Consider the following 27647-nt stretch of genomic DNA (forward strand, 5'->3'; position numbering starts at 1 on the left):
TTCTCAAAAGGGTCTTGCCTCAATAATGGTGCCAAGTTAGCCCTAGACTCAAGGCTGCTCTAGAACTGCCTAATGAAGTTTTAAAAAGAGCCTTGAAAGAATCAAACTGTTTCCAAGTAATTTAACTGTGTTCCAGAACAAAGCCCAAGACTATTTATAGAAGTACAAAATATCCAGCAAGATAAAAGTCACATCTGACATCCAATCAAAAACTTCTAGGTATCCAAAAGAAGGAAAATATAACCCATAATAAGGAGAGAAATAAATTAATCAAAACTGACTCAGAAATAACACAGATAATGGGACTGGTATACAAATCCTTTTAAACAGTTATTGTGACTACTTTCCATATGTTCAAGAAGCTAGATGAAGAACTGAACATGTTAAATAAAGACATGGGAGACATTTAAAAGACCAGAACAGAACTTCAAATGCAATGTCTGAGATGATATAAAAGTCCATAGTTGAGGGCTTATATGGGATCTCCATAATCCCAAGGGACCCAGGTTCCTTCTGTGTTGGTCTTCTCCCATTCTCAACGTATGGTTTCAAATTTATAATCCAAAATGGCTACTCTAGCTCCAGCCATCATCTGCATTCCAACCAGTGGGTTTGCAGAGTAGGGGAAAATAGTATGCCCCTTAGACACTTAGAAATTACATGACATCACTTTCCCTTATATCCAGTTGGTCAGAACCGAGTATCAGAAAGTGAGACTCAAGTAAGTCTCATTTGAGACTCTGCAAGTGAGATCAGGAATTATAGTTTTTATTCTGGGTGACTATGTGTCCAGTTAAAATGTCAGAGTTTTACCACTTAGTAAAGAATGGGAGAACCAAAAATAGGGGGACAACTAGCCACCACTTTTCAAGTTCAGACTCCTATAAATGCAGGAGAGGTCCTGATCCAGTTTTAAGAACATTATGATTCCTGGCTTAAAAAAAATCCAAATAAAACAGCACCTCAAAAATTAACAATCTAATTAATTTGGTTTGAGGTTGTTTGACTTTCAGCCCCCATACCTCCATACAATTTTGAGCTTATCTCAAACAAACTGCCAGAGTTGTTCCATTTCCCCAATCAGTGACACCAAGCTAGAGATGGAGTTTAACATTTTGTTTGACTTATGCCAGCATTTGTCCTGGCAGAGAAAGCAGGGTCATTCAATGTGTTTATGCCCTAGTCCTGAAACAGCTCACTTTCTTTCTTTCCTAATAAAATCACTAACACCTGTAGCTGAAATTAACTTTCACGAGGGCATCCATATTGCTCGCCCCAGAACCCCAGGGCCTTGAGCCTTCTTCTGATAGAGAAAGTTTTAGCACACGATATTTACAATCTATCTTCCATAAGAGATGGTAGGTGGACATGCAATTGATCTGTTTTTGTCAGACAAGAAACTATTGCTGAAAAATGGCAATTCTTTCAAGGTACCATATAAACCAAATGTATATCTGGTTCACTGAGTCTTCCCACAAAACATTTTGCACTAGCTCTGTGTGCTTTCTTGAGCAACACAGATGAAAAAAATCTGCAAGATGTCAGGCTGGGTGCTATCCAGTTGGTAATGTTTAAAACCTTCTACTCAGACATTGCAGTGTAATATTTCCACTTTCTCCCCATTTGAGCTCTCTCCTCTTATAATCACACCACTGCTCTATTATTAGCATCATTATTATTTACACTAAACAATAGTGATTTTTGAAGTATAACATGCATAGGGTTTGCATATAGCAAACTAACAGCCCAAAGAAATGCTTTGGTGGAAGGGGTTGAGATGGAACTTACAGTGCTGATTTGGACTCCAGATTGTGACCCTCAGGGGAAGACTGTTTCCTTGTTACAGAACCAAATTTGGGTCCACTCTCCTGTGTGCAGTAAAGCCTAATCTACTGTTACCACATTGTGGTGACAGGAAGTACAGCATTTATTGCAGGGCATCAAGCAAGAAGAATGGGCAGCTCATGCTTAAAAGACCCAAATTCCCTGAGGGCTTTCAGGAAAGGGTTGTAAAAGGCAGTGTGAGTGAGGGGGCTTCAGGGTATGTGATCAGCTTGTGTGCAATTCTCAGGTAGGTTGGCATCAAGGTGAAATTTTGTGCGTCATCAATCTTCTGGTTTCAACCAGTCTGGAGTCTATGTGCTTGTGGTCAGCAATTTTCTTCTGGTGGGGATCTGCTTCCTGTAAAACAACTTAGGAATGTGTATCAGACCTTTATCTATATCTTTCAGGGAACTGAGAGTTCAGTGATTCTTCTATGTGGCGGATTTATAGTCTAAATTGTTACCAGTTTCCTGGCTCAACAAGTATTCTTTGTTTATACATCTTCACATTACCTAATCATTAACTCTTGAGCCAGCCTTTTGAGACTCAAGGGAGGCCTGGGAGACTAAAGCAAAAGCCTTTTACTTCAAAGGACAGAGATACTGGGGCTTGTACATGTTTCAATACCCCCTTTTCTTTGATATTCCTGAATCTTGAGGAGAACAAGTTTGGGACAAGAAAGAGAATACAATTTTGGACAGAGACATTAATCATAAACTCAGTAGAGGAACTCAGCTTTAGGGAAACTTGGTTGAAATCTCCACTCCTGTTTCAACCTTCCCCAAATCTTTGGGAGAATGGGGCAACAACCACTTTGGCTACTCCTGGACTGTCTCACTGTGAACCTGTCCACAAGAGGTCACAATGGAGTATATTCAGTAAACACAGTCCTGCTGCACCCTATCTAACTTGGTTTCCCATTGGGCATCCACTAGACCCAGAGCATACCATTTGAGTCACCTGGGAAAGAGCTGATGGTTTCTGACTTAAAAAAATGTTTTTTGTCAGGTACAATTTTGTTTTCAGTAAGACCTTCATATTTGAATAAAATGAAGGGTAGAGATGGAGAGTTAATGTAAAGGGGATAACTCATGAGACTGGGTGTGTGTTTTCACCCCATAAGAAATGGATACTAACAGGTTAAGCTGTTTTCCAGGTGAAGGTGAAAAGGAAACCTTTGTTAGGCTTGGAGGTGTATTTGAAGCTTGATGTTTTATGAGCTCTGAAAACTGGAACTTTGTTCCACTTATTCTAACTAAGCCCTCATTGACTGTACTATCAAAATATTGGGGTGAATACTTTAACTGTTGATGATTATTAGCACTGTATAAATTGCAAACATTTGCTAGCTGAGTACCTGTTTTTCTGACCCCTCTGTTTTATTGATTTGGAAAACATTGTTTGAACAGGTTAGCTCCAGATCTGTGAAGTGTTTTGGATCCAAATAGTGAATTGCCCAAATGAGGCAAATCAAAGAGGTTTTTTGTGGTCTTTGAAAAAAAGAAACTTGTTGAGAGTTTCACCCAATAATATACAAAAGGACAATTCAGTGCTAGGTCTTTCTTTTCAGTGGATTAAACCTAAAGCACAAGAGCTCTCTCCTCTACCATTCAGGCAGGGCAATAGAGTAGTATTAGCAAATCAATAAATATAACACTAAACCTACTGAATGTGTTACAATTCTGTCTGTATTTTGGGCTTCTTCATCTTGTTCACATTTCTCAAATGTGGCCCTTCTTCAGAGGTTGTCTTATATAACCAGAATATCTTTTCAAACAGTAAATTAGTACCCAACAATCTTCCTCCCCCAGCACCCTCTATTGAAGAGGCTCTACCTTCCTCCCCTCTTTTTTCTTGAGAGCCCATATCTAATACATTCTTGTCACTTTTATGCCCTTATCATGGCAGATTTTAAAGGCTTTTTAAAGTGCTCCAGTTATAAAGCACTGTGTCCTGCCATTACCTGTAAACAAGGATGTCAGATCTAAGAATTGTCAGTTACAGCTACTGAAGAGAATAAGAATGAAAGACTTACACCCTCAAAAGAGAGCCTCATTTGAGGCTCACTTTCCCCCAAAACTTCAGAGAGCTACCCTATGGACAAAAGAGATTGTTCATCTTAAGGTAAAGACACCCCAGTGCAAACATTCTCTTTGAACCAACAGGTAGCAAGTGTTACTGAACACCTATTCTGTGTACTAGACAGACATTTCTCCAAAGAAGATATACAGATGGCTAACAAACACATGAAAAGATGCTTGACATTGCTCATTATTAGAGAAATGCAAATCAAAACCACAATGAGATATCACCTCACACTGGTCAAAATGGCCCTAATCAAAAAGTCCACAAACAATAAACGCTGGAGAGGGTGTGCAGAAAAGGGAACCCTCTGGCACTGTTGGTGGGAATGTAAATTGATACAGCCACTATGGAAGATGGTATGGAGATTCCTTAAAAAACTAGGAATAAATTACCAGATGACCCAGCAATCCCACTCCTAGGCATATACCCTGAGAGAACCAAAATTGAAAGGGACACATGTATCCCATTGTTCACTGCAGCACTATTTACAATAGCTAGAACATGGAAGCAACCTAGATGTCCATCAACAGATAAAGAAATTGTGGTAGATATACACAATGGAATATTACTCAGTCATAAAAAGGAATGCATTTGAGTCAGTTCTAATGAGGTGGATGAACCTTGAGCCTATTATACAGAGTGAAGTGAGTCAGAAAAAGAAAGATAAATACTATATTCTTTTCTAACACATATATACAGAATTTAGAAAAATGGTACTGAAGAATTGATTTACAGGACAGCAATGGAGAAACAGACATAGGGAATAGACTTATGGACATGTGGAGAGGGGAGGAGAGGGTGAGATGTATGGAAAGAGTAACATGGAAACTTACATTACCATATGTAAAATAGATAGCCAACAGGAATTTGCTGTATGGCTCAGGAAACTCAAACAGGGGCTCGAATCAACCTAGAGGGGTGGGATGGGGAGGGAGATGGGAGGGAGTTCCAAGAGGGAGGGGATATATGTATACCTATGGCTGATTCATGTTGAGGTTTGACAGAAAACAGCAAAATTCTGTAAAGCAATTATCCTTCAATAAAAAATAAATAATTTTTTAGTGGTTAAAAAATTAAAGTGATATCTTTCAGTGATGTGGCTCCCAATTATTATATAAACAAAGAAAATGAGGATTTGTGAACCAGAATCCAAGTCCATGCTGAGTTAAATTGGTTTCCTAGATGGATGCCAATTTCATATATTATTTATTGGAGTCAAGGCACATCCTTCCCTTCTCAGGGAACCTGGCAGGGGTTGGCAATCCTAGTGTGCCCAACTGTGCCAGGACAGAGAGCTAAATAGAGGGTGTGGTACTAGGTTTCTTTAAAGCACAGGTCTGGAAAATAGTATTCGTTGCTTTGTGTCTCATAATTGGACTGGCACAAATAGAGAAGAAAATTGTCAAAAAGGATGGTTGTTTTTCTTGGATGAAATCAATTCTCAAAAAAAAAAAATCACAAGGAAGAGATTTCCTCACTTGCAGTTAACATACTCATGCATTACTGCAAAGAGATCTAAATGGGAAAAACCCTCTGTTTTGGAGACATAGCCTGGGAAGCATCATTGATGGCGTTGCCTGTGGTTTCCTGGAGCATTTGCTTCCTGTTTAGTTTCTGGGACTTTGGCTGGGGAACTTTCCAAGGTGAAGGTTACATTTTGGTCTTGAACTTCAAAGCTCCACTCATTTGAACCCCCAGAGTTGATTTCCTTCCGAAGACATATGTGGTTTCCTTTGAGTTGCTGACTTTGATATTTCAATTCCAGTGTTCCCACTCTGCTAGTTCTCCTTGGATTGTGGATAAAAGCCCCTCTTCTCCTACTTGCCTTCTCTTCTGAGCAGTGGTCCTAACTTTTCAAAGATTAAGCAATTTACCCCAGACTTCTTGGATAGAAAGTAGCAAGATCCAGGAGTAAAATCTAGGCAATATGACCTTAGAATTTAGGAGCTTAACCCCTACAGTCTATTGCTCAGGGATTTCAAAATCAAGAGGAAGCACCTCATGCCTGGTAGAGTTAAGGGTGAGTTTGCAGAGCAAACAGCCATGGGCCTTGAGGGATAGATTTTAATAGAAACGAAGCAGTGAAATAATATCAGTGTACCACACAGGTAGAAAAGCACATGGTAAAATATGGGCCAGAGTAGGGTAGTTTGGCTAAAATATGGGGTCATTTGATGGGGGAATTGGAAGATAATTCCTTAAGCAGAATTGGGATTATGTTATGGAGAACCTGTTTTGACAGGATAAATTTATGCTTATTTCAGTAAGCAACTGAGGGTTATTTCCTTCTTCCTCTTTTCCTTCCTTGCTTCCAAAGTACTATCTCTTACAGTTCAGTTCAGTTCAGTCGCTCAGTCATGTCCAACTCTGTGCAACCAAATGGACTGAAGCATGCCAGGCCTCCTTGTCCATAACCAACTCCGAGAGTTTACTCAAACTCACGCCCATTGACTCGGTGATGCCATCCAACCATCTCATCCTCTGTCATCCACTTCTCCTCCCGCCTTCACTCTTTCCCAGCATCAGGGTCTTTTCCAATGAGTCAGTTCTTTGCATCAGGTGGCCAAAGTATTGGAGTTTCAGCTTCAGCATCAGTCCTTCCAGTGAATATTCAGGATTGACTTCCTTTAGGATGGATTGGTTGGATCACCTTGCAGTCCAAGGGACTCTCAAGGGTCTTCTCCAACACCACAGTTCAAAAGCATCAGTTCTTCAGTGCTCAGCTTTCTTGATACCCCAACTCTCACAACTATATATGACTAGTAGAAAAAACCACAGCCTTGACTAGACAGACCTTTGTTGGCAAAGTAATGTCTCTGCTTTTCAATATGCTGTCTAGTTTGGTCACAACTTTTCTTCCTAGGAACAAGCATATTTTAATTTCAGGGCTGCAGTCACCACCTGCAGTGATTTTAGAACCCCCCAAAATAAAGTCTGTCACTGTTTCCATTGCTTCCCCATCTATTTTCCATGAAGTGATGAGACAGGATGCCATGATCTTAGTTTTCTGAATGTTGAGTTTTAAGCCAAATTTTCACTCTCCTCTTTCACTTTCATTAGTTCAGTTCAGTTCAGTTGCTCAGTCATGTCCAACTCTTTGCAACCCCATGAATCGCAGCACGCCAGGCCTCCCTGTCCATCACCAAATCCTGGAGTTCACTCAGATTCATGTCCATCGAGTCAGAGATGCCATCCAGCCATCTCATCCTCTGTCGTCCCCTTCTCCTCCTGCCCCCAATCCCTCCCAACATCAAAGTCTTTTCCAATGAGTCAACTCTTCTCATGAGGTGGCCAAAGTACGGGAGTTTCAGCTTTAGCATCACTCCTTCCAAAGAAATCCCAGGGCTGATCTCCTTCAGAATGGACTGGTTGGATCTCCTTGCAGTCCAAGGGACTCTCAAGAGTCTTCTCCAACACCACAGTTCAAAAGCATCAATGCTTCGGTGCTCAGCCTTCTTCTAAGTCCAACTCTCACATCCATACATGACTACTGGAAAAACCATAGCCTTGACTAGACGGACCTTAGTCGGCAAAGTAATGTCTTTGCTTTTGAATATGCTATCTAGGTTGGTCATAACTTTTCTTCCAAGGAGTAAGCGTCTTTTAATTTCATGGCTGCAATCACCATCTGCAGTGATTTTGGAGCCCCAAAAAATAAAGTCTGACACTGTTTCCAATCTTTCCCCATCTATTTCCCATGAAGTAATGGGACCGGATGCCATGATCTTAGTTTACTGAATGGTGAGCTTTAAGCCAACTTTTTCACTCTCCTCTTTCACTTTCATCAAGAGGCTTCTTAGTTCCTCTTCACTTTCTGCCATAAGGGTGGTGTCATCTGCATATCTGAGGTTATTAATATTTCTCCCAGCAATCTTGATTCCAGCTTGTGTTTCTTCCAGTCCAGCGTTTCTCATGATGTACTCTGCATAGAAGTTAAATAAGCAGGGTGACAATAGACAGCCTTGACAAACTCCTTTTCCTATTTGGAACCAGTCTGTTGTTCCATGTCCAGTTCTAACTGTTGCTTCCTGACCTGCATGCAGGTTTCTCAAGAGGCAGGTCAGGTGGTCTGGTATTTCCATCTCTTTCAGAATTTTCCACAGTTTATTGTGATCCACACAGTCAAAGGCTTTGGCATAGTCAATAAAGCAGAAATAGATGTTTTTCTGAAACTCTCTTGCTTTTTCCATGATCCAGTGGATGTTGGCAACTTGATCTCTGGTTCCTCTGCCTTTTCTAAAACCAGCTTGAATGTCAGAGAGTTCACAGTTCACGTATTGCTGAAGCCTGGCTTGGAGAATTTTGAGCATTACTTTACTAGCGTGTGAGATGAGTGCAATTTTGCGGTAGTTTGAGCATTCTTTGGCATTGCCTTTCTTTGGGATTGGAATGAAAACTGACCTTTTGCAGTCCTGTGGCCACTGATGAGTTTTCCAAATTTGCTGGCATATTGATTGCAGCACTTTGACTGCATCATCTTTCAGGATTTGAAATAGCTCAACTGGAATTCCATCACCTCCGCTAGCTTTGTTCATAGTGATGCTTTTTAAGGCCCACTTGACTTCACATTCTAGGATGTCTGGCTCTAGATGAGTGATCACACAATTGTGATTATCCAGGTTGTGAAGATCTTTTTTGTACAGTTCTTCTGTGTATTCTTGCCACCTCTTATCTTCTGCTTCTGTTAGGTCCATACCATTTCTGTCCTTTATTGCACCCATCTTTGCATGAAATGTTCCCTTGGTATCTCCAATTTTCTTGAAGGGATCTCTAGTCTTTCCCATTCTGTTCTTTTCCTCTATTTCTTTGCATTGATCGCTGAAGAAGGCTTTCTTATCTCTTCTTGCTATTCTTTGGAACTCTGCATTCAGATTCTTATATCTTTCCTTTTCTCCCTTGGGTTTCACGTCTCTTCTTTTCTCAGCTATTTGGAAGGCTTCCTCAGACAACCATTTTGCCTTTTTGCATTTCTTTTTCTTGGGGATGGTCCTGATCACTGCCTCCTGTACAATGCCACAAACTTCCATCCATAGTTCTTCAGGTACTCTCTCAGATCTAATCCCTTTAATCTATTTCTCAATTCCATTGTAATGGTCTAGTGGTTTTCCCTACTTTGTTCAATTTAAGTCTGAATTTGGCAATAAGGAGTTCATGATCTGAGCCACAGTCAGCTCCCAGTCTAGTTTTTCTTGACTGTAGAGAGCTTCTCCATCTTTGGCTGCAAAGAATATAATCAATCTGATTTTGGTATTGACCATCTGGTGATGTCCATGTATAGAGTCTTCTCTTGTATTGTTGGAAGAGAGTGTTTTTTATCACCAGTGTGTTCTCTTGGCAAAACTCTACTAACCTTTGTCCTGCTTCATTCTGTACTACAAGGCTAAATTTGCCTGTTACTCCAGGTGTTTCTTGACTTCCTACCTTTGCTTTCCAGTCCCCTATAATGAAGAGGACATCTTTTTTGGGTGTTAGTTCTAGAAGATTTTGTAGGTCTTCATAGAACAGTTCAACTTCAGCTTCTTCAGCATTACTGGTTAGGGCGTAGACTTGTATTACTGTGATATTGCATGGTTTGCCTTGGAAAAGAACGAAGATCATTCTGTCGTTTTTGAGATTGCATCCGAGTATTGCATTTTGGACTCTTTAGTTGACTATGATGGCTACTCCATTTCTTCTAAGGGATTCTTGCCCACAATAGTAGATATAATGGTCATCTGAATTAAATTCACCCGTTCCAGTCCATTTTAGTTTGCTGATTCCTGAAATGTCGATGTGCATTCTTGCCATCTCCTGTTTGACCACTTCAATTTATCTTGATTCATGGACCTAACATTCCAGGTTCCTATGCAACATTGCTCTTCACAGCATTAGAGTTTACTTCCATCATGAGTGATGTCCACAACTGGGCATTGTTTTTGCTTTGGCTCTGTCCCTTCATTCTTTTGGGAGTTATTTCTCCACTGATATCCAGTAGTATATTGGGCACCTACCAACCTGGGGAGTTCATCTTTCAGTGTCCTATCTTTTTGCCTTTTCATACTGTTCATGAGGTTCTCAAGGCAAGTATACTAAAGTGGTTTTCCATTCCCCTCTCCAGTGGACCACGTTTTGTCAGACCTCTCCACCATGACCCATCTGTCTTAGGTGGCCCTACATGGCATGGCTCATAGTTTAATTGAGTGAGACAAGGCTGTGGTCCATGTGATCAGATTGGTTAGTTTCCTGTGACTGTGGATTTCAGTCTGTCTGACCTCTGATGGAGGATAAGAGGCTTACGGAAGCTTCCTGATGGGAGAGACAGACTGAGGGGGAATCTGGGTCTTGTTCTGATGGGCAGGGCCATGCTCAGTAAATATTTAATACAATTTTCTGTTGATGGGTGGGGCTGTGTTCCCTCCCTCTTATTTACCTGGGGCCAAACTGTGGTGGAGGTAATGAAGAAAGGCCCCATGCATGCACTGCTATACTCAGTGCCCCCAGCCCTACAGCAGGCCACCACTGACCCACACCTCTACCAGAGACCCCTGGACACTCCCAGGCAAATCTGGGTCAGTCTCTTGTGGGATCACTGCTCCCTTCTCCTGGGTCATGGTGCATACAGGATTCTGTTTGTGCCCTCCAGGAGTCTGTTTCCAAGTCCTGTGTAAGTCCTGGCCACTCTATGGTGGGGTTAATGGTGACCTCCTCCAAGAAGGCTTATGCCATACCCAAGTCTACTACACCCAGAGCTCCTACCCCTGCAGCAGTCCACTGCTGACCCATACGTCCACAGGAGATACTCAAACACAGTTCTGTCTCAATCTCTGTGGGGTCTCTAGATCCTGGTGTGCACAAGGTTTGTTTGAGCCCTCTGAGCATCTCTGGTGGGTATGGGGTTTGATTCTAAATGAGATTTTGCCCCTCCTACCATCTTGCTGGGGCTTCTCTTTTCCCCTTGGACATGGGGTATCTCCTCAAAGTCACTCCAGCACCGCACAGCCACCCTTCCAGTGCCTACCATCTTGCTGGCGCTTCTCTGCCCTTGGACGTGGGGTATTTCACTCCAGCGCTGGGCAGCCATAATTCCCAAGTACTATATATGCTAACAATTAATACCTAAAAAAGAAAAAAGAATTCTACCTGAAGGGACCTCAGCAGAGATTATTCACGTTAATATACTCCCCCCCCCTCCATGTATGTAGATATATCTTTCCAGACTTTCATTGCATCCAAATATATACATATGCATAATTCCATATTGTGGAAGGCAAAATGCTAAGATGGCTGTTCCCTGCCTATATGCTATATATAATCCCCTTTTCTTAAGTGTGGGTAGCTCTGTGAGTATGATGTGCTATCACTCCCTTAATTAAGTCATATTTTATGGCAAAGGTGTTAGGATAGTCACATCTGTAATTCCATTACATTATATAAGAATTTCCAGCTGACTTGGAAGAATATTTGCGTTGTGAAAGGGCCATGTGGCTGGGACCTGAGAGCAGCTTCTAGGGGATAAGAATGATTCCTCAACAGTCAGCCAGTAAGAAATCGGGGGCCTTAGTCTTGAGATCACAAGGCACTGAATTCTGCCAATAAGCAGTGACCCTGGGTCAGAGCCCTGCTGATGCTGTGATTTCAACCTGGTGAGTGTACTAACTATATTTGCTTCTTGTCTGTTTTCTTGATGCTCTGGCCTCTGGGGCCTGCTGTCTAGGGAGAGACTGGCCCTATTAGGACTACCCAGGTCTTAAAGATAGCAAATGACTGGCCCAGAAGGGTGCCTTTCATATGCAAACCAACCAATCCAGAGATGGTATCTGAACCACTTCCCTATTTGGCCTACCCTCTAAGAGGCAATGTTCCTCTGCCCTAATCATCCCAGGGCCAGGTACCAGACAACTAGTGATAGCTCCAGTAGCCCAGGGACCACTAAAATTCCTCAAACTAACTGTCCTAAACTTGATTACACTACCTTACCTTGCTGTTCTCATAGAAACTACAATAAAGCCCCTTGCCCATGCTTTTACCGCATTTCTTCTGCCACCAGCCAATCCTGGCACTTCTCATGTAGCCCTCTGTGGTGTGCTATGCCCCTCCTCTTGGGAGCTATAGTAACAAATTATCTTTTCAATGGCAGTCATCTCCTGATTTGTTGCACTCACTATCCTTGACTGATGATAAAAAACTACATTTTAAAAGAAAGACCCATGTGCATGTGTGCATGCTAGATCAGTCATGTCCCACTCTTTGTGACCCCATGGACTATAGCCCGCCAGGCTCATCTATCCATGGGATTCTCCAGGCAAGAATACTGGAGTGGGTTGCCATGCCCTCCTTCAGGGGATCTTCCCGACCTAGGGATTGAACCTGGGTCTCTTATGTCTCCTGCATTATCAGGCAAGTTCTTTACCACTAGTGCCACCTGGGAAGCCCCAAGAGAGACTCTTAGCAGCAGTTAAACCATGCTCAGAGGCCTGGCTGATGGAAATTGTGACTTAATAAATTTGTTTTGTTTTAAACTGCTATGTTTGTGGAAATTTGTTATGCAATGATAAAAACTAAGATACACATAAAATTGAAATTTAAACATACTATATTCTTCTCTAACCTGTGTTGTTTCATTTAATAGAGCATATATATAGATAAATAGAAATAGATATATAGATATTCCATTAGAAAGCTTCCCAGGTGGCGCTAATGGTAAAGAACCCACTTGCCAATGCAGGAGATGTAAGAGACATGGGTTTGATCCCTGGGTCAGGAATCGATGAATAGGGAATGATGGACAGGGAAGCTTGGTGTGCTGCAGTCCATGGGGTCGCAGAGTTGGACATGACTGCGTGACTGAACTGAACTGAACAGTGTTATTAGGACAGTTTTCATGGGAAGATAGAAACTGGAGGCTGCTTATGCATACATGGTGTGGCAGGAATGTTGAGGAGGTCTCAAGGAGCATTCCAACCAAAGGAAATGTTATGAGCAGTTTCAAAGGAGGGGATTAGGGTTCCAGGTATGAGCCTGAATTTGGTGGTTGATGCAATGAGTGAAGTTAGAGCAACAGGGTTGTCACACAGAGGCTCTGATGACGTAAGAAACTGGGAGTCATTCTCATTCTGTGAAAAAAAAGGAGAATGAACTGATTTTTCAAAATGATAGCTGGGGACGATGACCAGAGTGCAACATGAAGAAAAGTCAGAGAAAACTTAAAAGCCAGGGGTCTCACAGGCTGTTACAGTAAGCAAAGCATGGGGAGCAGAGCCTTTTATAGGGCAGAGCAATGGAAGGGGAGAGAAGCAGGACAAATCCAGAGATAAAACGGAATAAAAGGTAAGTTGGAAAGACCTGTTGGATGCAGGTTGCCAAGCTTTGGGCTTGGCAAGATGGTAATAAGGAATTTGGTCAAAGTGTATCTATTTTGGCATTGTGGTTAAAGGCAGGGTAAACTGATTAATTGGTTCAGCTGGTAAAGAATCTGCCTGCAATGTGGGAGACCTGGGTTTGATCCCTGGGTTGAGAAGACCCTCTGGAGAAGGGAAAGGCTACCCACTCCAGTATTCCGGCCTGGATCATTTCACGGGCTGTATAGTCCATGGGGTCGCAAAGTCACACACGACTAAGTGACTTTCACTTTCATTTTCAAACTGATTAATTAGATTTCAAGTGTTATCCTGTATCCCTGAAGGCGGCTGGATACTAAGGGAGTTCATCTACTGTAGGCTCTCGCTGGATCAGAGTGAATGGGTAACAGACCAATTTCACAGGGGAAACATGGCAGAAATGAAGTGGTTTGACAAAATTCGCATTTTCACATTCTCTATAAAGGAGAGAGCTCCCTTTGGACAGTTGCATAAAGTGAGAACCAGCAATCCCAGCTGCCAATACAGAAAGCACACAATTTTTTTCCGCTTTACAGACCCCCAAGGTGGCACTTTCTAAGGCTGTGTCTGGTTGTAATTTATATTTCTGGCTCTGGCTCGAGGCTTGGCCTGTGACATGTAAGCTAGTCACTTGTGGCTGGAGCAGCAGATGGTCGTTCCTCCTTCCCTTAAATGGCTCAATCTGCCCTGAATCTTTAGGAGTGTAAATAATTTACTCTGTAGTCCACTGATCCCAGTTAATATTACTTCTCAAAATACCCCTGCCTGTGCTCTTATATTTACTTATACTTTTCTTGCCAAGGTCTTCTAAATATCCCTTCTGATATTTATTTTATGGGTAGAAATACTGGCCTGACCTAAACTCTGAAGTAAATTGTGAAGGATGGGAGCATCTTTAGTCAGCCCAGTGGGATTTTTAAGTACAACTGTCCCGCTCCCTTGGGGGAGTTTTTTTTAACCAGAAACAACCGTGTGAGATCCTGCTTTCCATCAAGGGTTTATTGGTTAATGAGGCCTGTGGCTGGTGTGGTTTTCCTGTGTTTAACTTTTGGAAGTCTCAGAGACAGTTGCTTGGAATAGAGAGCTGACAGAATTATTGCCCCGCAAGCCTGCCAGCCACAGCCCACAAGACTCCACCAACATCGATGAATTTTATGGCCAATTCAGTGAACAGAGTATTTGAAGAGGCACATGGAAGAGCTGTTGGCATCCTGTTCTGCTATCTGAAGAAGTCTCCAAGGCTTTTCATCAAGCCATCCTTTTTCTATCTCCTTTTACTCTAGGCTTTGTTGTTCTTCCCCAACTGCCTCACCAGGGACTCATGGGCAGCAACAACTTCAGGATGAGGTCGCTGGGGTGGAACCTTGGGACTTAGCTCTGCCTCGTTTACTTGTGGCAAAGCGGACTCTTTCAGTTAAGAACTGCAGTAACAGAATATGACCAAATTCCACTTTATCCTAGCATTCCAGCCCTTCAAGCTACTACCACTCTAAAATAGTCCCTTGAATTTGTGTACACCTTGGAGATTTTGTACTCTCATATATTATCACATTTGAGACTCATATCACCTCTACAAATTAACATATTAAATAACTGTCACTATGTAACAAACCATCCCAAAACCCAGTGGCTTAAAACGTTTCTCACCAGGCTGAAGGTTTCTTGGGCACAGGCCAATATTAGTTGGGCTCGGTCATGACTCTGTGGCAAGCCCAGGAGTTACCTGGTTTAGGCTGGGAGTGGCTGTATTTCACGTGTTCCTCATCCTCCTCCTAGAACCACAGGCTAACCTGAGCTTGTTATTTTCGTGGTGAAGCAGAAAAGCAAGAATGGGTGGAAACAGTAATGCCTCTTAATGCCTGGCCTCATAATTGTCTTACTGTTACTTCCACACTGTCCAGTTTGCCAAAGCAAGTTCCATGATCAAACCCAGAGTCAATGGATGGGAGATGGCAGGAGCAAAGAATTAGGGGTCAGTAATGCAATTTTTCACAGGTAGCTAGGGCATATATAACTGCTCTCATGGCACCCCACTCCAGTACTCCTGCCTGGAAAATCCCATGGACGGAAGAGCCTGGTAGGCTGCAGTCCATGGGGTCGCTGAGGGTCGGACACGACTGAGCGACTTCACTTTCACTTTTCACTTTCGTGCATTAGAGAAGGAAATGGCAACCCACTCCAGTACTCCTGCCTGGAGAATCCCAGGGACAGGGGAGCCTGGTGGGCTGCCGTCTATGGGGTCACACAGAGTCGGACACGACTGAAGCAACTTAGCAGCATTTCATAGATGAGAAACCAGTGACCCAGAGAACTGAAATGATTTGCCCAAGGTCACATGGAAAATTCTAATCCTCTCTGTTTTTTGGCAAGCTAAATTCCATGATCCCATAACGCATGTGGCTAGGTAAAGGTCCATGGTTCTTTTCTCATCGAGGAGGAATCCTTATGGCCTACTTCTTTTCTCTTCTCTCTTATGCCCCTGGAATTTGCCTCCTTCACAGTCATCACCATCTACTCTTCCATTTGGACCTGTTTGGGGGTGAAGGATGGATGAAGTTCCTCTATTGAAATACATAGACACAAATTCTCCCATCCCTGAAACAGACATACCCATCTCTCCATTTTTAATAAAAATACTAAAAATTAATAAAAATATTAGATCTTTAAACTAAACATTCCATGTTAGTTGAACCAGAGTAACCTCAATATAGCATGGTTCTTTGAAGAATGGGAGGATTATAATTGTCTGAAATCTGTCAACATGGTTTTTACTGACTCTGAGCTTCACTTGGATGTTAATGGGTTCAGGCTAGCCCTTACCTGACTGCTTTTGTAGAGTTTTTGGTTGCCCTCAAATCATGACTCTGCTCCATCCTGCCCAATCTGGTCTGGGTAGAATTTTCATCTGAGCTGCTCACAGCTAGCCTAAAGAGATGTGAGCTGGTATCTTTGATACAGCCTGCAAGATTTTTTTCAGGTGTGAGTCTCCATGGCAACCCTGTGTCTCTGGCTTCGGATACACTTGCACTGCCAGCTATGGCTTCTGGCATACTAAAGGTAGAAGGTACCATCTGACAAATTCTCCTCCTCAGGGTTTCTGGCCAAAATGCACTGGCAATGTGTTTGCCTAATATGAACCTTCTAGACAGAGGTCTTCATGACTCCGGTCTCTGAAAGCCTCTTCCTTTTCCTTAGCATGGTTCTCTTTTTATCACTTTTTTAAAAAATCGCTGTCTGGCTATATCATGCAATGAGGCTCCGTCTAATCTCTTTTGATTCTAAGGGCTAACGTGCCTTAGCCAGAGCAACAAGGCAGAGTCCTGATCTCTTTTCCCATACTTCCATGGAAGACTGGAAGACAGATTACTTGCAGTGATTTCTGGAGGCAGAAGGTAAGTGAGTAGCCTCTATGGTGGTAGAACCAAGAGGGAATAATGGTTGTCCTTGAGCCTTCAGAGATGATAGCTAAACTCAGAGAGAAGTAAATAAGGACAAGTTTGTAAAAAAAAAAAAAAAGTGCTGCTACTCATAAAGAAATTTGGTACATATCCCCTTGTGGTCCCTGTTTATCTTGCTGGGTCAGTGCTAGGGAGATAAAGAAGCAAAGAAGTCTGGTTAGGAGCATTGCCATAGATATATTTTTAATTAATTATTTTTCATTTATTGGCTGTGCTGGGTCTTCATTGCTGTGTACAGGCTTTTCTCTAGTTGTGGTGAATGGGGGCTACTCTCTAGTTGCAGTATACAGGCTTCTCATTGTGGTGGCTTCTTTTGTTGTGGAGCATGGGCTCTAGGGTGCACGGGCTTCAGTAGTCCTGGCATAGGGGCTTGGTTGCTCTGCAACATGGGGGATCTTAGTTCCCAAACCAGGGATCAAACCCGTGTCTCCTGCATTGTCTAATGGATACTTCACCCCTGGACCACCAGGGAAGTCCTGCCATAGATATTTTGCCTCCCTCTTTGGTTCAGTCCACCATTGGAATATTAACAGAAAGCAAGAGGCGGCTGGTAGGGTGGCACCACATGTTATGCTTCCTGACAGGCTTGTCTAATCATTGACCACAGGGTATAATATTAGTAAGTGTGAGATCTTGAGCCAGATTGCTTGGGCTTAAATGTCTTCTGATGTGTGACATTTAGCAAGTTTCTTAATTCTTAGTTATCTCATTTATAAAATGGGCAGAATGCAGCCTACTTCATATGGTTGTCATCAGGATTAAATAATATTTCTAAAGCTCTTGGCACCATTATAAGCACTAAATAAATACTAACCATTGTTAACACTAGCTGATGCACATTTTGGGTGGGGGCATTTTCAAGAAGGAATTGAGTACAAGAGTACATTGAGACTGTGATATATCTCTTGAGTGCTTCTTTTCCTTTTTTTGGCCATGCCACACAGCTTGTGGGATTTTAGTTTCCTGACCAGGGATTAAACTCATGCCCTCAGTACTGAAAGCACAGAGTCTTAACCACTGGACCACCAGGGAACCCCCCTTTTTTAATAAACTTTTAAATATAGTAAAAGCTCCCATTACTAACATCTACTTAACTAATATGGTAGATTGAATTGATGCTTTTCCTTTCTACTGAAATATATACTGACCAATGCTCAGAGCACAAAGAAAGATTATGGGCAGTAAGTCACCCTTCGGTCGACCCATACACTTCTGCTCCCAAGTGTCAAGTTGATGCTTACCAAGTTGTTCTCATTATCAGCTGGCACTGTTCATGGAACATATTGCCCTATTGCCAGTGAATTAAATATCATTTCTGTCATATAAGGTCACAAATATATTTAGCTTGATCTGGAAAAAAGGAAAAGAATTAGTTGTTTTGTCGTCAAACCTATTTTTGCCAGTTTTGCTTGCTAATATAATTAGATAACTTAATGTAAATTTATGAACTATGAATACAAAAGGAAGGCCACTATTTCCACGTGAATGAAGTTCAGTTCTTTGGATAGACTTGATAAAGAAAAGTTACTTTTAAAAACCGCTCTATTGTTAGAGGGGAAAAAAAAAAACCCATGAAGCTGGAAAGCAAATGGGATATATTAGGGATGTAGTTTATTCAAGAAAGAGTCAGAAATTTCAGCCAAAGGACCCACGCTCAGAAAAAGGACCTTGCTCACGTCACACCACCAGATGGCTGAATGAATATGCATTTGTCTGTTTTAGGTTGAAATAAAGTGCTTAAGGACCATAAGTATAATTTTATATGATTCTTCACTCTAATCAATCAAGTACTTGTTACTCAAGAGAGTGTTTATATACAAGAGAGCTTCTACCATATGGCCAATGTATTGTGTTAAGTAGGGCTTCCCGGGTAGCTCAGTGGTGAAGAATCCATCTGCCAATGCAGGAAACAGAGTATGATCCCTGGGTTTAGAAGATCCCCTGGAGAAGGAAATGTCAACCCGCTCCAGTATTTTTGCCTAGAGAATCCCATGGACAGAGCCTGGCACGCTGCATTCCATGGGGTTGCAAAAGAGTCAGACACGACTTAGCGACTAAACAGCAATTGTGTTAACTAATTTATATGCTCTGGGCTTGAAAGAAAGCACCAGCTTTATTGGTGCAAGTTTGTAGTAGGCAGAATAATGCTCCCCTGCCCCCTGCAAAGATGTCCACATCCTAATCCCTGGAACACATGAACATGCTATGTTATATGCCAGGGAGAAATGAAGCTTGTAGATGGTAGTAATGTTGCTCATCAGTTGACCTTGAGATGGGAAGATTATCCTGGATTCCCTGGGATGCAATCATAAAGGTCCTTACAAGTGGAAGGAGGGAAGCTGAAGGGAGAGTGTCAGAGTGATATGAAGTAAGAAAGACTTGACCCAAGTTTCTGGCTTTAAAGATGGAAGGAAGGGGCCATAAACAAAGGAATGCAGGCAGCATCTAGAATCTAGAAAGGCAAAGGAATGGATTTTACCCCAGAGCCTCCAGAAAGGAATACAATTCTGCCAACACTGATTTTAGCCCAGTGAGACATTTTCAAGACTTCTGACCCAGAATAATAAACTTGTGTTGATAAGCTACTAGGATTGTGGTAATTTGTTACAGCAGTAATAAGAAACTATTGTAGACATTGAGCCAAGTTGAAGACAAACAACAAATTATATCCCCTAACCATCGCCACCACCACCACCACCCCCTCCGTGTCCTGCAACTGTGCTTATAGGAAACCTAGTCCCTTCATAATTTCAAGTACCATAGACACAGAATTTATACTTAATATCTGGCTCTGGCCTTAGAAGCACCATTTTTTTAAACACTTCACAAATTTACATGTCATCCTTGCTTGGAGGCCATGCTAGTCTAATATGTATCATTCCAAATATAGTATAGGTACTACTGCAGTGAGCAGAGAAGCACCATATTTACTAAGTTCCTACCATTTGCCAGGCAGTATGCTAAATTCTGGGCTTTCCTGTGGCTCAGCAGTAAAGAATCTGCCTGCAGTGTTGGAGATGAAGGAGACATGGGTTTGATCCATGGGTTGGGAAGATCCCCTGGAGGAGGGCATGGCAACCCACTCCAATATTCTTGCCTGGAGAATCTCATGGAGAGAAGAGCCTGGTGGGCTATAGTCCATGGGGTTGCAAAAAGTTGGACATGATGGAGCACATACTCATGCATGCTAAATGCTAAGGCCTCCTTTGTAAAAATTATTTTTTAATTTATTTGGTGATGCTAGGTCTTCGTTGAAGCATGCAGGATCTTAGTTGCAGCATGTGGGATCTAGTTCCCTGACTAGGGATTGAGCCCAGGTCCCCTGCATTGGGAACAAGGAGTCTTGGCCACCACATCACCAGGGAAGTCCCCACTAAGGCCTCTTCGATGAACAGCATAAATAAAGGATCTGTCTTTGTGGAGCTCTCAGGCTATTTTCATTATGTCTTCCCATTTCAAAACCTATACTTAACAGGAAGGTGGTTCTCAACATCTTCCTGTTTCTTGACTGAGGAATACCTAGTTTTCTGTTCATTTGTAAAACAGAGTGGGCCATTACAAACTCCATCCTTCCGCTAATCCTTTTTTTCAGATTGCTTTGGATTTGGAAGTCCAAGATCTCTCCTTTCACTCATTCACCCATCCTACAAAGTGACTTTCCAGTATTCTATTGTTACAGTCTTCCAACATAAAAATATCAGCAACAAAACAGTTATTGCCACCAAGGGAAGAGGATGACTCCTTCATGCTCCATCTTCCCACATGACCATGTTCATTGGGAGCTTTCCACTCCATTCAGGTGTTTTCCTCCATCCAAAATGGGAGACCTTATGAACCCCAAGTCTCTCCTATAGATAAGGTCCAGCTCATGCTACTTTCAACAATAGCCTCCCCAGCCATAGCAGCTCACCTTTGCCTCTATAGTATGCAGTTCTGAGTCATGCCCTTGTGCCCCAAATTGCTGGTCATTTTGTCCTCTATTACATGTCGCATCTGTGTTTTATTGCTTTCCTTATTGGACACCCCCCTTCAATGGTTTCCCTCTATCCTAGGAATAAGGTCCAAACTCTTCATCATTTAGCACTGAGTCATCATGATCTGATGGCCCTGGCTTCCTCTTCACATTCCAGTGCCATTCTCCACCCTTCCCCACCATCTGTCTTAGTCTATTAAAGCTGCTATGGGCTTTCCTGGTGGCTTAGATGATAAAGGGCTTCCCTTGTGGCTCAGCTGGTAAAAGAATCTGCCTGCAATGCAGGAGACCTGGGTTCGATCCCTGGGTTGGGAAGATCCTCTGGAGAAGGGAAAGGCTTCCCGCTTCAGTATTATGGCCTGGAGAATTCCATGGACTGTACAGTCCATGGGGTCACAAAGTGTCAGAACGACTGAGCGACTGAACTGAACTGAACTGAATCCCATTCATAAGGGCTCCACCTTCATACCCAAATCACCTCCCAATGGCCCCACCTCCAAATACCATCACACTGAGGAAGTAGGTTTCAACATATTAATTTGGCAAGTACACAAACACTCGGTTTATAGTACTATCCTCAGCAACCATTCTGATGTTTTCCGTTCCTGCTAGATGACAGTTATAATGATTGTTTTTGTTGTTTAGTTGCTCAGTCATGTCTGGCTCTTTGCGACCCCATGGACTGTAGCCCACCAGGCTCCTCTGTCCATGGGATTCTCCAAGCAAGAATACTGCAGTGAGTTGCCATTCCCTCCTCCAGGGGATTTTCCCAACCTGTGTCTCCTCCATTGCAGGTGGATTCTTTACCATCTGAGCCACCAGGGAAGCCCTACAGTATACACACACACACACAAATACTAATTAAAAACAATGTTGGCATCTTTGTAGAGTCCAGTCAAAACATACCTTTGTTAAGTCTTAGGCCACTTATATATGAAGGAAGCAATGATGGCAGAGAATGTGCCCTGTGTTTGGGGATTCCCCCTGAACCTGGAATCCTGAAATTCACTCCCATTTCCTTTCCTATCATTTAAATGGTGTTGGTTAATACCATTTAGAAACTTTGCAGTGTTGTTTGTCTCAAGTACTACATAATTTTCTCCATATGAATTAATTGGATATTTTGTAAGACAAACAAGCTAGATATAATTGGCCCTATGGGATACATCATGCTGTGTATGCTAAGTCTCTTCAGTGGTCTCCAACTCTGTGACACTATGGACTGTAGCCCACCAGGCTCCTCTGTCCATAGGATTCTCCAGGCAAGAATACTGGAGTGGGTTGCCATGCCCTCCTCTGAGGGCTCTTTCCTACCCAGGGATTGAACCCATGTCTCTTACATATCCAGCATCGGCAAGAAGGTTCTTTATCACTAGTGCCACCTGGGAACATAGAGCAGTGACTCTTAAACTGGATATGAAACAGAATCACCCAGAGTGCTTGCCAAATTTGCTAATTCCTAAAGGTAAGGCCAATTCTGATTCTTTAGATCTAGCGTGTAGCCCAGGGATCTGTATTTTTAAAGCTCCTCCCATGTCATTCTGAAGCCTATTGTCCAGGCTAATAATATTAGCTACCATTCATTGATAGTGTTTGTCAGACACTGATCTGTTCTCAAGAGTACTAGAGTGGGTTGCCATTTCCTTCTCCATTATAGAAAGCTACCATTATGTAATTTAATCTTTTCCACTAGTCTATGAGGAAAGTATTCATTTAATCCCTCATTTTGCAGATGAGAGAGCTGAGGCTAAGAAAGGTTAAGTAATTTTGCCTAGAGTCACACAGATAATAAATTATAGAGCTGCTCAACATTATTCTAATTCTAAAGCCCTCTTCTTTCACTTAATTCCAGGCTACTTGCCTCCCCTAAGGCTTTCCTCATTGGTAGACTTCTGGTTCCTTGGTAGGTTCAGTGTGCACCTACCTCTCCAATCCTAATCAGAGTTACAATCTGTTGCCTTTAAAGGTGCTTTACGATTTAGTGACTAAGCAACAACAACAACAATAGGAAAAGCTCTTTCTTCCAATAGTTCTTTGTTCTGCATCTGTGCAAACCATGAGTGTCCAGGAAGAGGCCCCATTTTTTTTAATGGCATAAATATAGACATTTATTTACTTATTTATTTTTAAAATTTTTATTGTGGTAAAAGTCACATAATATAAAACATACTCTTTTAACCATATTTAACTGTACAATTCAGTGGCACTAAGGACATTCACATTGCTGTGCAACTCTTACCATCATCTACCTCCCGAGATTTTCACTTGTCTAAACTGAAATTCTGTCCCCATTAAATACTAAATGCCCATTCCCCCTCCCCACCCCACCCCTGGCCCCTGGCATCTCCCAATATACTTTCTGACTCTGTGAATTCGACTGTCCTAGGTATTGCATTTAAGAGGAAGTCACTTATAGAATTAAAAAAATTATGTCCTTTCTGCCCTCCTCACATACCACATTAATTATCAGATACAGAAGAAACTGCTGAAACTTCTGACCCACTTGGCCTGTCTTCTCCTCCAAAACCAGGAAGCAGTACAGCAAGAGAAGAGCTTCGTTTCTGAAGTTCAAGTGCTCTCTCTCATGTACCATTGTTGTTGTTGTTGTCCAGTCTCTCAGTTGTGTTCAACTCTTTGCAACCCCATGGACTGCAGCATGCCAGGCTTCTCTGTCCTTTACTATCTCCTGGAGTTTGCTCAAACTCATGTCCTTGAGTCAATGATTCCATCCGCTTCTCCTCCAGCCCTCAATTTTTCCCAGCATCAGGGTCTTTTCCAATGAGTCAGCTCACGTACCATATGAAGTATATGAAGTATCTTTGTCATTCAGTCATGTCTGACTCTTTGTGACCCCATTGACTGCAGCCTGCAAAGCTCCTGTCTGTGGAATTCTCTAGGCAAGAACACTGGAGTGGGTTGCCATGTCCTCTTTCAGGGGATCTTCCCAATCCAGGGATCAAACTCAGGTCTCACACATTGCAGGCAGATTCCTTACCATCTGAGCCACCAGAGATGCCCTCATGTACCATAGCCTGGGACAGAAGTTCAGCATGCTGTGTATGAGTCCTGTGATAAGACAACCGTCAAAGGGTAGAATGTTTCTGGAATGTGGATTGGGATGTACAAACAAGAACGCTAATTTGGATTTCAGGTAAATACTGAGTGAACTCCCTTTATACTTGGCCTTTCCTGTACGCTTGATATTAGCAGGTCATACAAAGTCCCTCCATGAGCTCAATACGATAAATTCCTCTGCTGAAGGCTTTCTACTTACAGGAGAAGCTGAGGTTGAATGTGTTTCACTTGGTAGTAGAGGTAGCTAGATGAGGGATCTGTCTATTGCATCCACCTGTGGCTTCTACCTTCTCTTACTTCAAAACAGTATCCTGGTAAACAGCAATCTGGAACCTTGATTATGATACTAGAAGCAGAAGCTTGAAGCGTTCTCCAGAAGTTATTTTATCTCTACCAGGCGGGATCTAAGGTAAAGATGGCAAACAGTAGTTTCATGCCCACTCCATGTGTGAGAGTAGCTGCCTAGAACAATATAGTGAATAGAATTATGTGGCCACTGTTGGGTTCTGCAGGAAAGAATGCCAGAATTGATTAGTGATGTCTTCCATGGACATGAAAATTTGCCAGCAAATGATCTACTTTTTTGGCTTGGAGCTCTTGCTTGGGGCTATTAGCTCCTTAACCTGATTGCACACAAATCACAGGAAGCTTTTTAAAAAATACTGGTACCTGGAGTCCACCCCAGATTAATGAAATTACATTTCTCTGGAGGTAAGATTCATCTGTCCAAGCATCCAAGGTTGAAGACCACTGCTCTGTACCATCGCAGATGTACAGAAGACCTAACTCAGTAGTTCTCAAGTGTACTTTCTCCAACAAGGACCTGCCAGGCTGGTTGCATAAGAATTGTCTGAGTAACTTGCTAAATTGGAGGTTCCTGGGACCAAATCCTCAGACTTTGGAATTTGGAAGTACGGGGATAGGTCTCAAGAATTTGTATTTTTTAAAACTTCATGGTAGGACGCTGATATGCAGCCAGGTTTGGAAACCACTGTCCTAAGCTCTTCTTTTATTTATTATTACTTATTTATTTTAATTGGAGGATAATTACTTTATAATATTGTGATGGTTTTACCATACATCAATATGAATCAGCCATACATATACATGTGTCCCCCTCCATTCTGAACTCCCCTCCTACCCCCCCCACCTCATCCCTCCAGGTTGTCACAGAGCACTGGTTTTGGGTGCCCTGAGTCATACGTCAAACTCCCACTGGCCATCTATTTTTACATATGGTAATGTATATGTTTCAATACTATTCTCTCAAATCACCCCACCCTTTCCTTCTCCCGCTGAGTCCAAAAGTCTATTCCTGATGTCTGTGTCTCCTTTGCATGCTCTTCTTAATGCCTCAAATGAATGACAGCTCTGTGGAGAACCATGCACTCTGGGACAGTGCCCTTCAACCCTGACTGTGCATCAGCACTTCCTGGGAAACTTAAGAATAAGAACAGTTGTTACTGTTGTTGTTGTTTAGTCACTAAGTCATGTCTGACTCTTTGCAACCCTCTGGACTGTAGCCCACCAGATTCCTCTGTCCATAGGATTCTCCAGGCAAGAATACTGGAGTAGGCGGCCATGCCCTCTTCCAGGGGATCTCTACCACTCAGGGATAGAACCTGGGTCTCCTGAGTGGCAGGCAGATTCTTTACCACCTTGGAAAACCCTAAGGACACCAGTGCTTGAGTCTAACTCCAGATCAATTAAATCAGACTCTCTAGAGTAGAACTTGGACGGTTCTAATGTGTAGCTAACACCCTAAGAACAGCTGCTTTCAGAGGCAGGATGCAGGAACCTCATTTGGGAAGTTCATCAGGTAGATTTCATTTCTCTTTTGCTATGGATTTTGTCCCTGACTTAGTCTATTGCTTTGACTTGAGGTTAGGTGGCAGAACCCCTTCTGTTTCTCAAACCTTGTTTACCCACTAGAATCTATCATTTATTATGGTTATGCTGATCTTATGGGTCTTCCTGGACTAAGTAAACATTGGCTGCAGTGGCTTACTCATTATTTTACACAAATAGCTACTGTGTGTATCTGGATGTTTATACAATGTAGATTCCAATATCTTCTACCTCCATAAAGAAAATTTTATGAGGATCATTTTTAAAAAAATTTTATTTAGATAATCAAATGAAAATTAGGGTAATTGATGCTTTTAAGAGATAGAGTCATTGTAAAGACAAAGTTGTATTTCAAGTGAGAGGCCTTTGAGGGCCCTGACTGTGAATTAGTAGGAGCAAAACAAATCAGCTTAACTTACCCATCCATGACTGGCTCTTGTAGGGGAGAAAAAAGTTTTCCTTGACCCTCTTAGTGTCCTTGCTGCTGCTGCTGCTGCTGCTAAGTAGCTTCAGTTGTGTCCTACTCTGTGTGACCCCATAGACGGCAGCCCACCAGGCTCCCCCGTCCCTGGAATTTTCCAGGCAAGAACACTGGAGTGGGTTGCCATTTCCTTCTCTAATGCATGAAAGTGAAAAGTGAAAGTGAAGTCACTCAGTCATGTCCGACTCTTAGCAACCCCATGGACTGCAGCCCACCAGGCTCCTCCATCCATGGGATTTTCCAGGCAAGAGTACTGGAGTGTCCTTGGCAGGGTCTAAATTACACTGAGAAAAACAGAGCAGCAGGGGGAAAGCATACAAATTAATTTAAGTTTTACATGATATGAGAATCTTTAGAGGGAACTGGAGACGCCAAGGAGCACTTACACTTGTGTTTTAGGCTAGGTTTGATGAAGAGTGGGCAGTTGTATAGAAATATGATAAGTTAAGAGATGGCAAGAGTGAACGTTGACATTCTAGGAATCAGCGAACTAAAATGGACTGGAATGGGTGAATTTAACTCAGATGACAGTTATATCTACTACTGTGGGTAGGAATCCCTTAGAAGAAATGGAGTAGCCATCATGGTCAACAAAAGAGTCCGATATGCAGTACTTGGATGCAGTCTCAAAAACGACAGAATGATCTCTGTTCATTTCCAAGGCAAACCATTCAATATCACAGTAATCCAAGGCTATGCCCCAACCAGTAATACTGAAGAAGCTGAAGCTGAACAGTTCTATGAAGACATACAAGACCTTCTAGTACTAACACCCAAAAAAGATGTCTTTTTCATTATACGGGACTGGAATGCAAAAGTAGGAAGTCAAGAAACACCTGGGATAACAGGCAAATTTGGCCTTGGAATTCGGAATGAAGCAGGGCAAAGGCTAATACAGTTTTGCCGAGAGAACGCACTGGTCATAGCAAACACCCTCTTCCAACAACACAAGAGAAGACTCTACACATGGACCATCACCAGATGGTCAATACCGAAATCACATTGATTATATTATTTGCAGCCAAAGATGGAGAAGCTCTATACAGTCATCAAAAGCACGACCTGGAGCTGACTGTGGCTCAAATCGTGAACTCCCTATTGCCAAATTCAGACTTAAACTGAAGAAAGTAGGGAAAACGACTAGACCATTCAGGTATGACATAAATCAAATCCCTTATGATTATACAGTGGAAGTGAGAAATAGATTTAAGGGTCTAGATCTGATAGATAGAGTGCCTGATGAACTATGGAATGAGGTTTGTGACATTGTACAGGAGACAGGGATCAAGACCATCCCCATGGAAAAGAAATGCAAAAAAAGTAAAATAGCTGTCTGATGAGGCCTTACAAATAGCTGGGAAAAGAAGAGAAGTGAAGAGCAAAGGAGAAAAGGAAACATATAAGCATCTGAATGCAGAGTTCCAAAGAATAGCAAGGAGATATAAGAAAGCCTTCATCAGCAATCAACGCAAAGAAATAGAGGAAAACAACAGAATGGGAAAGACTAGAGATCTCTTCAAGAAAATTAGAGATACCAAGGGAATATT

At 42.3% G+C, this 27647-nt stretch overlaps 1 protein-coding gene and 1 non-coding gene across 4 annotated transcripts in view; one reads left to right on the top strand and one right to left on the bottom strand.

The window, feature by feature from the left end:
- COL4A6 (collagen type IV alpha 6 chain) overlaps positions 1-27647 on the top strand; it is a 345428-nt gene that overhangs the window by 183494 nt on the left and 134287 nt on the right. The gene's annotated exons all lie outside the window — the stretch shown is intronic.
- On the bottom strand, positions 19531-19637 carry LOC138931251 (U6 spliceosomal RNA). Its single transcript, XR_011446497.1, has one exon. It is a non-coding gene; the product is annotated as a U6 spliceosomal RNA (small nuclear RNA).

The sequence above is a fragment of the Ovis canadensis genome, chromosome X (genome assembly GCF_042477335.2).
Source record: "Ovis canadensis isolate MfBH-ARS-UI-01 breed Bighorn chromosome X, ARS-UI_OviCan_v2, whole genome shotgun sequence".
NCBI lineage: Eukaryota > Metazoa > Chordata > Mammalia > Artiodactyla > Bovidae > Ovis > Ovis canadensis.